Here is a 13167-nt window from a genome sequence, read left to right as displayed (position 1 = left end):
TAGACACTAATTAACACTTTTATAAGTTAAAAACATCAAGAACACAAAATCTAGTGATTTTAGAAAGTTACCCAAATGAGATGAAGTTGGTATGGAATCGAAGAGGAGATCACGAGGAGTTCAAATATGTAATTTGTTTGGCAAGATGACCGCTAGCTCGATTTTGGATGATGAATCTTTGTATGGAAGTTGAGAGAAAAGTTGAAGTAGTAAGAGTGAAAGAGATGAGATTGAATGGATGAGAATGAGGGTTGACTCTTTGACCTAGTCAAAAGTTTCAACCCTTGGCAAGTTTGGTCCCTCAACTTTAAACCGGGTGCGGGAATTACCTAAACGAGATAATTCAACGCATATTAACGGGATGTGTTATAAACATATAACGGAACTTAACTAGTTAAACGGAAAAGTAAACGGAAAAAGGCGGGATGTTACATTACCTACACCTTAAAAGAAATTTCGTCCCGAAATTTAAGTAGGCGTAGTAGTCGTTGTTTCTTCCTCGAGATCTTGCGTTTCCGAATTCACGAATAGATGAGGATACTTCCTTTGCATTTGATCTTGTCTTTCCCAAGTAAACTCGGGTCCTCTTTTGGCATTCCAACGAACCTTGACAATCGGGATTCGGCTTTGCTTCAATGTCTTGACGGAGGTGTCCACAATTTCAACCGGTTCCTCCACAAAATGAAGTTTGTCATCAATAGTAAGTTCTTCGAGAGGGATGACGATATCGGGTTCGGCAAGACACTTTTTCAAGTTAGATACATGGAAGGTAGGATGAACGGAGTTCAATTGAGGCGGAAGATCTAAACGATAAGCAACGGTTCCAATACGCTCCAAGATTTCGAAAGGACCAATATACCGCGGATTTAGCTTCCCGCGTTTCCCAAAACGGATTACACCCTTCCAAGGTGCGACTTTTAACATTACTCGGTCACCGACTTGAAATTCAAGATCGTTGCGTCGTTTGTCGGTATAGCTCTTTTGACGACTTCGGGCCGTCCTAAGCCTATCTCGGATTTGAACGATTTTCTCGGTGGTTTCGTGAATGAGTTCGGGTCCGGTGATTTGCACGTCGCCTACCTCGACCCAACAAAGAGGTGAACGACATTTGCGGCCATATAGCGCTTCAAAAGGTGCGGCTTTAATACTCGCGTGATAACTATTGTTGTAAGAGAACTCGGCGAGAGGTAAGTGCTTGTCCCAAGCTTTTCCGAAATCAACCACGCAAGCTCGTAACATGTCCTCTAAGGTTTGAATTGTACGTTCGCTTTGTCCATCGGTTTGAGGATGATATGCGGTGCTCATGTCTAAACGCGTTCCCAACGCTTCTTGCAATGTACGCCAAAATCTAGAAACGAAACGGCCATCTCGGTCGGAGATAATCGATAAAGGTACACCGTGTCGGGCTACGATCTCCTTAATGTAAAGTTGTGCAAGTTTCTCCATTTTGTCCGTTTCTTTCATGGCAAGGAAGTGTGCGGATTTGGTGAGACGGTCAACAATAACCCAAATGGTATCATAACCGCCCGTCGTTTTTGGTAGCTTGGTGATAAAATCCATCGTTATCCTTTCCCACTTCCATTGCGGGATTTCGGGTTGTTGAAGTAGTCCGGACGGTCTTTGGTGTTCGGCTTTGACTTTGGAACATGTCAAACACTTGGAAACATAAGTAGCTACGTCCCTTTTGATGTTCGGCCACCAATATAGTTGTTTAAGGTCGTGGTACATCTTATTGGCACCGGGGTGAATCGAGTATCGTGACTTATGGGCTTCATCTAAAATAAGGCTTCGTAGGTCCCCATAACTAGGCACCCAAATCCTTCCGGCGTAATATCGGAGTCCGGTCTCCCTAATTTCGAATCGAGAGACGAGAATGTTCAAGAGTTCGTGTGAAAGGTTTTCATCCTTGAGAGCCTCATCTTGGGCTACCCGAATTTGGCTATTAAGGTTTGTGTGGATGGTGATGTTTAAGGCTCGGACACGAAGAGGCACCGCTCTTTCTTTTCGACTTAAAGCATCGGCTACTACATTTGCCTTCCCGGGATGGTAACGAAGCTCGCAATCGTAATCGTTTAAGGTTTCAATCCACCTTCGTTGTCTCATGTTTAGTTGCTTTTGATCGAAAATGTGTTGGAGGCTTTTGTGGTCGGTAAAGATAGTACTCTTGGTTCCATAAAGATAGTGTCTCCACATTTTAAGTGCAAAGACAACGGCTCCGAGTTCGAGATCATGTGTCGTATAGTTTCGTTCATGAATTTTGAGTTGTCGAGAAGCATAAGCAATGACTTTCGTTCGTTGCATCAATACACACCCAAAACCATGTTTCGAGGCATCACAATATACAACAAAGTCATCATTGCCTTCGGGAAGTGACAAGATAGGAGCGGTGGTTAGCTTCGTTTTCAAGATTTGGAATGCGGATTCATGTTCGGTCGCCCAAATGAATTTCTTTCCCTTGTGAGTCAATGCGGTTAGAGGACGTGCAACCAAAGAGAAGTTTTCGATGAATCTACGATAGTACCCGGCGAGACCCAAAAATTGACGAATGTGAGTAGGAGTAGTAGGAGTCTCCCATTTGCTAATGGCTTCGATTTTCGTTGGATCGACTTTAATACCTTGGTCACTTACAACATGACCAAGAAATTGAACTTCCTTTAACCAAAATTCACACTTGGAGAATTTGGCATAGAGTTGTTCTTGTCTTAAAAGTTCAAGCACAAGTCGGAGATGTTGTTCGTGCTCTTCTTCATTTTTAGAATAGATCAATATGTCATCAATGAACACAATAACGAATTTATCGAGATACGGTTTGCACACGCGGTTCATAAGATCCATGAACACCGCCGGTGCGTTAGTGAGACCGAAAGGCATGACAAGGAATTCATAACTACCATAACGAGTCCGGAAAGCGGTTTTGGAGACATCTTCCCCTTTAACCCTTAGTTGATGATAACCCGAGCGGAGATCGATTTTCGAATATACACAAGACCCTTGTAGTTGATCAAAGAGGTCATCGATGCGAGGAAGAGGATATCGGTTCTTAACCGTCAATTTATTTAGTTCACGATAATCAATGCACATTCGTAGGGATCCGTCTTTCTTTTTAACAAACAAAATCGGAGCGCCCCAAGGTGAATGGCTAGGTTGGATGAAACCACGATCAAGTAGTTCTTGGATTTGACTTTGCAATTCTTGCATTTCAGATGGAGCGAGTCTATATGGTGCACGCGCTACGGGTGCGGCTCCCGGAATAAGATCGATTTGGAATTCAACCGGTCGATGAGGCGGAAGACCCGGCAATTCGTCGGGAAATACATCGGAATAGTCACTAACAATTGGCACATCATCGATGTGCTTCTCATCGGACTCGACTTTCTTAACATGAGCAAGGATCGCAAAACAACCCTTACGGAGTAGTTTTCTAACTTTAATACTCGAAACGAGGTTGAGTCCGGTGCAACTCTTATCGCCATAGACGATCAAAGGTTCACCATTCTCGATAGGAATTCGGATTGCGTTAAGATCACAAAGAATGTGAGATTTCGTTTTGACTAACCAATTCATACCGATTATTACATCAAAACTTCCTAGTTCCATGGGTATCAAGTCAATTTCAAATTCCTTACCCAAAATTTTCAAAGTACACCCCCGGTAGTATGTGTCGGCACTTAAGAGTTTTCCGTCGGCCACTTCGATGGAATAAGTAGTATCTAAAGGGTGTGGTGGAGTGCAAAGGGTAGGAGCTAAAGTCTTGGACACAAAACATTTATCGGCACCCGAATCGAATAAGCAAGTAACATAAGAGTTGTTGAGAAGAAACGTACCCGTGACTAGTTCGTTGTCATCTCGGGCTTCCTCGGTGTTGATGTTAAAGGCTCGGCCTCGGTTGTTGGGGTTGGTTTTCTTTTTCGGGCATTCGTTCTTATAATGGCCCGTTTGGCCACATTCGTAACAAGTGACCGTTTTTGGAGGATTGGGCCCCTTTCGAGCGACGGGGGCGGTGCTTGTGCAATTGTTGGCCCTATGACCAACTCCTTGGCAACGGTGACAAATTAGCTTGTTACATTCGCCGTAATGATGTTTGTGGCACTTGTTGCACAAAGGTAAGTTTCCGACATAACCCTTCTTGCCGTCGTTGTTGAAGGGCTTTTTGGTGAAGGTGTTGTTGTTGTAGTTAGTTGATGGAGTGGCTTCCCATTTCCTTTTGTTGCCACCCGACTTGTCCTCGGCCTTAGGAGCCGGTACTACGATTTCGTCAACCGTTTCAATTAATTGGCGAGCCATGTTCATAGCGGCTTGATGAGTAGTGGGTTTGGATGACATCACCCCTTGTTTGATGCTTTTTGGAAGACCGAGCATGTAGAGCTCAATCCTTTGAGATTCGGGGTTAACAAGATTAGGACACATCAAGGATAGTTCGGCGAAGCGTTGATTATAAGCCTTAAGATCGTTTCCGACCGCTTTCAAAGCTCTTAGTTCTTCCTCGAGCTTTCGGGTTTCTTCGCGCGGAAAATATTCGACAATCATCTTTTCCTTCAAATCGGCCCAAGAGAGGGCATGAGCTTCATCGGTACCCACCGATTGAACATAGGTGTTCCACCAAGTGAGAGCAACACCGGAGAACGTGTGGGTGGAGTATTTGACCTTGTATTGATCCCGACAACCGCTTATGCTAAAGACGGCCTCGGTTTGTTCAAACCAACGAGTAAGCACAACCGGTCCACCGGTTCCATCATAAGTGTGAGGTTTGCACCCCATGAAAGCTTTGTAGGAGCATCCCTCGTTTGAGTTACCGGCCCCATTGTTGTTGTTGTTGTTGTTGTGGTTGTTGTTATTGTTATTGTTGTTGGAAGAGTGACCGGCCATGGCCGCATCTACGGCGGTAGCTATCATCCGTTCGAGAGCTTGTTCGGGAGTTTCATTGCGGCGTACACGACGAGGAGCCATTGTTCCTTCAAAACAAAATAATACCGTTGGTTAGTATTCTAAATAATACTAACCGTGATATGGGATAAAGATAGAGAGAAAATTATCCTTGACCCGCCTTAAATTCTTTATGTCATAATGTCGGTATGTTCATATGAGTCACCGTAATATAATTTCCGGGAATTATATTACCCTAATTCATATGTGCATTCGACATTACATCATATAGTCAAGGTGGCGTGTCAATTAAATTATATAACGCAAGATTTAGATAGAATTAGAGTAGATATGAGTAGAAGAGTTAGAGTATAAATGCACAATTTGTCAAGTAATTCCTATGTCAAGTCTATATGCCGGTTGTAGTCTAGACTCACCAATGTACCCTAAGACTCGGGGTTGACACCAATGAACTCTAAATCCCTACAACCAAAGCTCTGATACCACTTGTAGCGACCCCAACAAATCGTCAAATGACGGCGTCATCTACGTATGGTCCCATTACATGGTCGTAAGTCTTTATAACAAAGTTTGACCGAAAAGTATGTCGCATTCATTTCATAAATAAGGGTGTTTCAAAGTTTACAAAAGTAGTTTCCATAACAAGTACATAACAATGTTTAAAGTTTGTATGAAACACGTGCGACACGATGAAAAGTAGTCAAAAAGACGTTCCACGTAAGCAAGTATACTCGACATCCAATGCAAGTATCAAATAGTATGAGCGGAAGCATGTATCACCTAAGTTCAAGGACCTGAGAAAAACATAGAGAATCTGTCAACGAAAACGTTGGTGAAATCATAGGTTTAAATAAGTAAATGAGTAATAGTAAGTTGAACCACAAGATTTGCAACATTGATAAAGCCATAGTACATTCTAAAAGTTAATATTCACGAGCACCCAATTATCAAAGCTTAACGTTCCGTCCGTTGAATACCCCATCAATTAGTGCTAGAACAACACTGTTCCCGAAAATATATTTCATTCGTAAACGGTAGCGAACCGTTTGAATGAGGGTTTGTCAAACCCATATGGCCATATAACATAAGTTCTCGCTTACACCATCTGATGTAACTAATGATAATCGGATTGAGGATTTTCGTTCTAAACTCGTATGTAGAATGTTTGTTTTCCTGTTCTTGTGTTCACTTAGTTCAAAAGAATCGTTTATGTTTTCTCATCCCAAAAGTAAGTTTAAAAGAGTAAAAGTGGGACTATGATCTCACCTTGTATGCACGAACCAAAAAGTACTTCGACAAGTAACGTGTGCAAAGAACAATGCTAGTCTTGACCTAAACAAATAGGTTGTATCAATAACGATAGTCACGAAGGGTCAAAGATGTTCAATTAGTCCTATGGCTCAATACGACTCGATTAATATAGCATGTGAAGCAAATTGTCAAGTTTCATGCAAGACACAAGTATAAAAGCATGTTAGAACGATTGTAATAAAGTTTGAGTTGACATTTCAAAACCTTACCATTAGAAAGGAAATCTTATTACGTTTCCAACGATATTTGATTCATCGAAAACGGAGTTACGGTCAAAAAGTTATGGCCAAAACAAGTTTGCTGAAGTTCGGATGAAACAGGCAATTGTCACGGCGCGACAAATTGCTCCGCGGCGCGACAAATGCCTATGTTGAAGGTCAGAAAGCTTGAAAAACATGTTCTAAAATCACCCTTTGGGCCACGGCGCGACAAACTGCTCCGCGGCGCGACAATGGCCGTGGCCTGGTCCCTGGCCTGTTTCACTTGTTCAAGGCTTGGTAAAATTTCAAACAAACGCAAAACTCAAACCGTAAACAATTAGAAAACGTATCTTATACCGTTGGAAAGCTCTTTTGACAAGGAACACAACTAAACATGTTTCATCAAACAAAAACAACATTTTCCATAACCGATTTCTCGCCAAGTGATCGTTTAAAAGTCCATTTTCAAAGTTTCAAGTTCATCAATTGCATTTTAAGTTTCGGGAATCCAATTTACACATACGATATGCTGTTTCGAAGGTAATTAAGCATACATTACAACTAATCACTAACAATTAACATTCCATGGCATTCAAGCATCAAAAGTTCATGTCAAGAACTATCAAACCCTAGTCAAACATCACAAAATCAATATTCATGTTTTTGAAGTTTTCTTAATCAACCTACGCATCAAAACGAAGCTAGTGATACTAGTAACACAATTAAAACATGCACTTTAACAATCTAACAACATTAACTCATCCGAAATCAAGGATTAAGCAAACCCATTTCAAGTTCATGCTAGTTACTCCAAAAACAACAAATCGAGCAAACCAAACATATATTCATGTTAGACTTGAGCCATAGACACTAATTAACACTTTTATAAGTTAAAAACATCAAGAACACAAAATCTAGTGATTTTAGAAAGTTACCCAAATGAGATGAAGTTGGTATGGAATCGAAGAGGAGATCACGAGGAGTTCAAATATGTAATTTGTTTGGCAAGATGACCGCTAGCTCGATTTTGGATGATGAATCTTTGTATGGAAGTTGAGAGAAAAGTTGAAGTAGTAAGAGTGAAAGAGATGAGATTGAATGGATGAGAATGAGGGTTGACTCTTTGACCTAGTCAAAAGTTTCAACCCTTGGCAAGTTTGGTCCCTCAACTTTAAACCGGGTGCGGGAATTACCTAAACGAGATAATTCAACGCATATTAACGGGATGTGTTATAAACATATAACGGAACTTAACTAGTTAAACGGAAAAGTAAACGGAAAAAGGCGGGATGTTACACTTTATTTTTATTTTTAGTATTTAAAAATATAAATTTTATTTAAATATTGTGTTTTTTTTATAAAACATCAAAACAGCAAAACAAAAATATATATATATAAAAGTTTACGGGCTACACTGTAGCAGCCCAACCCATCTGGCCCGATTTTCTACGTCATGCGATCGCATGAATATATAGCATACACTCCATGCGATCGTATGGAGTGATTTGACTCGTCTGAAACATAAGCTGTACGAAATTAGGGTTTATAATAATAATTATTATTAATTAATAACCCTAATTAGGTTATAATTATTTTATTATTTAGTTTAGTTTATTTATAATTTGTATTTTAAGTCTAAATTAGTTTTAATAATTTATAAAATTAATAGTTTTATAAAATAAATAATATAAAAATAATATTTTTATAAAAATTGTAATTTTTACAACTTTTTATATATTTTTATATTTTGTCCCTTTTTAATTGTTTTAGCGTAATATTTGTGTTTTTCGTTCATATTTAGTTTTAAACATAGTTTTTGCCATATTTATTTTTACTTCTAGATTTTTAGGGTTTGCCGTAAAATCCCTTAAGTGCTTTTTCTTTAGACTAAGATTTAGGTGCTTTAGAATTTTGCGACGCCTTTTTAAGTTTTAGTTTCTTTTTAAGTTATTGCCATTTGGGATATAGTTTTACTTGTAAGCTTTAATATTTTTAGAAGCAACTTTTAATTTTTAGTTTTTAGTGCCTTTTTAAGTTTCAACGCGCTACTTTCTTATTTTTATTTTTCGACGCCTTTTACCTATATATCAATTATCACTCCAATTAGTAATCTCAATTTGCGATTATAATTTTAAGTTAGTGATAGTAATAAGGTTGGGTTAGTCGAGTGTTTTTAAGTTCTATAAGTCATTTCTTTTTCTTTCTTATTTTTCGACGCCTTTTATTTTTCAACCCTTCTCCTTTTCTTTTTCTTTTTCGACGCGCTCTTTTTCTTTCTTATTTCTCGCTATTCTAGTTTTTAGGACATAGATTTTTATTCTACTTCTTATCTAAATTTCTTAAAATTACGAAAATTTATTTTAAGTGGTTAAATTGATAGACATCAAAATTTTCTGGTTCGTAGTAATAGTTGGATTTGTACGTGGACCGGGTTATTGGAGCCAAACAGTCCTCAATTATATTGAGACCAAATGAATCCTGCCCCTCTGCTGCATCTTTTGGCTATTCGAAATGTGGGCAAAATCAGGAAAGTCTATTAATTGGATAACTTATATAATTTTTCTTTCCTTTTAAAAACTAATAGGATATTCAGTGAATGCACCGAGCAAGACGTTCACCACCTTTTGTACGTTCACCACCTGTATCTAGATCAAGACATTTAGCTAATATTACCACCGTTGATTTTCCTTTAGAATCATCATCCAGTCGACCAAGTACTCCAATTCAAATTTCCGATAATCCATTTTTTGAACCCGACCTCACAATTGAGAATCCGGAGAATATTCAGGGACAATTCATAGATCCTGAACCATTAAATTTTCCTCTGGAACCACCAATCATTCAAACAGAGATTGTTGAGGAACGAACCATTAAATCAGAATCCTCTAGTGATTCCAATTCAACAAATTCAATTATGGAGAATCTAGAACCTTTAAGTATGGAAGACCGAATGAGAACTAAACACACTGGCCAAGGTCACGCAATTACTCATCCAGACATTAATGGGCCAGATTATGAAATCAAAGGACAAATTCTACACATGGTGACTAATCAATGCCAATTTAGTGGTGCGCCGAAGGAAGATCCAAATGAACATCTTCGTACCTTTAATAGGATCTGCACACTATTTAAAATAAGAGAAGTTGAGGATGAACAGATATATCTCATGTTATTTCCCTGGACTTTAAAGGGAGAAGCCAAAGATTGGTTGGAATCGTTACCTGAAGGGGCGATTGATACATGGGACGTTTTAGTTGAAAAATTTATTAAACAATTCTTTCCGGCATCTAAAGCCGTAAGACTTCAAGGAGAAATTGTTACGTTCACACAGAAGCCAAATGAAACTCTATATGAGGCGTGGACAAGATTTGAAAAGTTATTAAGAGGATGTCCGCAACATGGTTTAGATACCTGTCAAATAGTACAAATATTCTACCAAGGATGCGACATCACTACAAGGAAAGACATAGATATAGCAGCTGGTGGTTCCATTATGAAGAAAACTGAAACTGATGCTTACAAAATTATTGATAACACTGCTTCCCACTCACATGAGTGGCAACAAGAAAAAGATATCGTTAGATCATCTAAAGCAGCTAGAGGCGATTCTAGCCATGACTTAGATTCCATTTCCGCAAAGATAGATGCTGTCGAGAGACGAATGGAAAAGATGACTAAAGATATCCACTCAATACGAATTAGTTGTGAGCAGTGTGGAGGACCACATTTGACAAAAGATTGTCTCAGTATTGAATTAACAATGGAACAAAGAGAGAATGTTTCATATCTAAACCAAAGGCCTGGAAATAATTATCAGAATAATAATCAACCGCCAAGACCGATTTACAATCATAATCAGAATTATAACTGAAATATTCCATACAACAACCAACAAGGTCCTAGTAATCAACAAGTATCTAACAATACTTACAACCAGCAAAGACCTAATTTTCAAAACAAACCACCACAACCCGATGATAAAAAGCCGAATTTAGAAGATATGATGACGAAGCTAGTTGAAACTCAAACGCAGTTTTTCACATCTCAAAAACAAACTAATGAACAAAATGCTCAAGCATTTAGAAATCAACAAGCTTCTATTCAAAACTTAGAACAAGAAGTAAGTAACCTAGCAAGGTTAATAGGTGAAAGAAAACCGGGAAGTTTACCTAGTGATACAAATGCTAACCCCCGGAATGAAACAGCTAAAGCCATTACCACAAGAAGTGGTACAACACTTAAACCACCTAAAATACCTGTAACTTCTGATGAAGCTATTCCTACTCCACAAGAACCACAACCTGAACAAGATAAGGAAAAAGAACCGGTAGTTGAAAAGGTTAATGAAGATAACACAGTTAAGTATAAACCTTATGTTAAACCATACCAACCACCACTTCCTTACCCGAGTAAAATGAAAAAAGAGAAACTTGAAGCCGAGCAATCCAAATTCTTGGATATGTTTAAACAGATAAATGTAAATCTTCCTTTCATTGATGTGATTTCAGGAATGCCTAGATATGCTAAATTCTTGAAAGATCTAATCTCAAATAGAAAGAAAATGGAAGAACTCTCGGATGTTACTATGAATGATAATTGTTCAGCAGTGCTGTTGAATAAGATACTAGAAAAACTATTTGATCCAGGAAGTTTCACAATTCCATGTTTTCTGGGTAGTCTTAGTTCAATAGAAGCATTGGCAGACTTAGGTGCTAGTATAAATTTAATGCCGTATTCACTATACGCTAAACTAGACCTTGGAGAATTGAAACCAACAAGAATAAGCATACAACTAGCCGATAAATCAATAAAATATCCTAGAGGGATAATGGAGAACATGCTAGTTAAAGTTGGTACTTTAGTATTTCCAGTAGATTTTGTTGTTCTGGACATGGAAGAAGATTCTCAAGTTCCTCTCATATTAGGAAGACCATTCTTAAACACGGCTAAAGCAATGATAGACGTGTTTGGTAAGAAATTGACCCTAAGTATAGAGGACGAGAGTGTTACCTTTTCAGTTGATAGAGCAATGCAACAATCGCAATCTGCAGATGATACATGTTATTATATTCAAACTATAGATTCACATGCAGAATTGTTAGAAGAATTTCCAGAATTACAAGGAACAGGAGAATGTTCTTTAGGAGAAGGTAATGAACCAATTGATGAAGCTGAAATGTTAGCTACACTAATAGCTAATGGATATGAACCAACAACAGAAGAAATTCAAATGCTAAAAGAAGAAGACAGATATCGATATAAATCATCGATAGAAGAACCACCGAAATTAGAGTTAAAGCCACTTTGAAACCATTTGGAATACGCTTATTTACATGGTGAATCTGAATTACCTGTAATAATATCGTCTTCTCTTACTGAAAATGAGAAATCACAACTCATTTCTGTGTTGAAAGCTCATAAACCAGCCATTGCATGGAAGATTCAAGATATTAAAGGAATAAGTCCTTCGTATTGCACACATAAAATCCTTATGGAAGAAGGTCATAAAACGTATGTGCAACGCCAACGAAGACTAAATCCGAATATGCAAGATGTTGTTAAAAAAGAAATAATTAAACTGCTAGATGCAGGTTTAATTTATCCAATTTCTGATAGTCCATGGGTAAGCCCAGTTCAATGCATGCCTAAGAAGGGTGGCATGACTGTCATTACAAATGAAAAAAATGAGCTTATTCCTACTAGGACTGTAACAGGATGGCGTGTATGTATTGATTATAGAAAATTAAATGACGCCACCAGAAAAGATCACTTTCCCTTACCTTTTATTGATCAAATGTTGGAAAGATTAGCCAGAAATAGTTACTATTGTTTTCTTGATGGATTTTCCGGATATTTTCAAATTCCAATAGCACCTGAAAATCAAGAAAAAACCATATTCACGTGCCCTTATGGTACTTTTGCATATAAACGCATGCCATTTGGACTTTGCAACGCCCCTGCAACCTTTCAAAGGTGTATGATGGCGATTTTTCACGACATGATAGAAGAATGCATGGAAGTTTTCATGGATGACTTTTCAGTCTTCAGTGATACATTTGAATCATGTCTAGTTAATCTGGAACGAATGCTTATTAGATACGAACAATCAAATCTAGTTCTTAATTGGGAGAAATGCCATTTCATGGTTAAAGAAGGCATCGTTCTTGGACATAAAATCTCAAAGGAAGGAATTGAAGTAGATAGAGCTAAAGTAGATGTAATTGCTAAACTTCTACATCCCACCAATGTTAGAGGAGTTAGGAGTTTTCTAGGGCATGCCGGTTTTTACCGACGTTTCATAAAAGATTTTTCTAAAATTGCCACTCCTATGAATAAACTCCTAGAAAAGGATGCTCCATTCATCTTTTCAGATGAATGTATCAAATCTTTTAATATTCTTAAAGAGAAACTTACTAATGCGCCGATCATGATAACACCAAATTGGAATCTACCGTTTGAATTAATGTGCGCTGCAAGTGATTTTGCAATGGGAGCCGTTTTAGGACAAAGGATTGAAAAATGATTTCACCCTATATATTATGCTAGTAAGACGTTACAAGGAGCACAAACGAATTACACAACTACTGAAAAAGAACTCCTTGCTATTGTCTTTGCTTTTGACAAATTTCGTTCATATCTCGTTCTAGCAAAAACGGTGGTCTATACCGATCATTCTGCTCTTAGATACCTATTTTCGAAACAAGATGCCAAACCAAGATTAATCCATTGGATCTTACTCTTACAAGAGTTCGATATTGAAATCCGAGATAAA

General features: G+C 38.2%; 1 non-coding gene across 1 annotated transcript; it reads right to left on the bottom strand.

Moving 5' to 3' along the window:
* Positions 1-9693: 9693 nt before the first annotated feature.
* On the bottom strand, positions 9694-9800 carry LOC139887261 (small nucleolar RNA R71). The gene has a single exon (XR_011773099.1). It is a non-coding gene; the product is annotated as a small nucleolar RNA R71 (small nucleolar RNA).
* Between the last annotated feature and the right edge of the window lie 3367 nt (positions 9801-13167).

This window comes from Rutidosis leptorrhynchoides, chromosome 1 (genome assembly GCF_046630445.1).
Source record: "Rutidosis leptorrhynchoides isolate AG116_Rl617_1_P2 chromosome 1, CSIRO_AGI_Rlap_v1, whole genome shotgun sequence".
Taxonomy (NCBI): domain Eukaryota; kingdom Viridiplantae; phylum Streptophyta; class Magnoliopsida; order Asterales; family Asteraceae; genus Rutidosis; species Rutidosis leptorrhynchoides.
The sequence above is the reverse complement of the archived record's forward strand: the minus strand, read 5'-3'. Positions and strand labels throughout refer to the sequence as shown.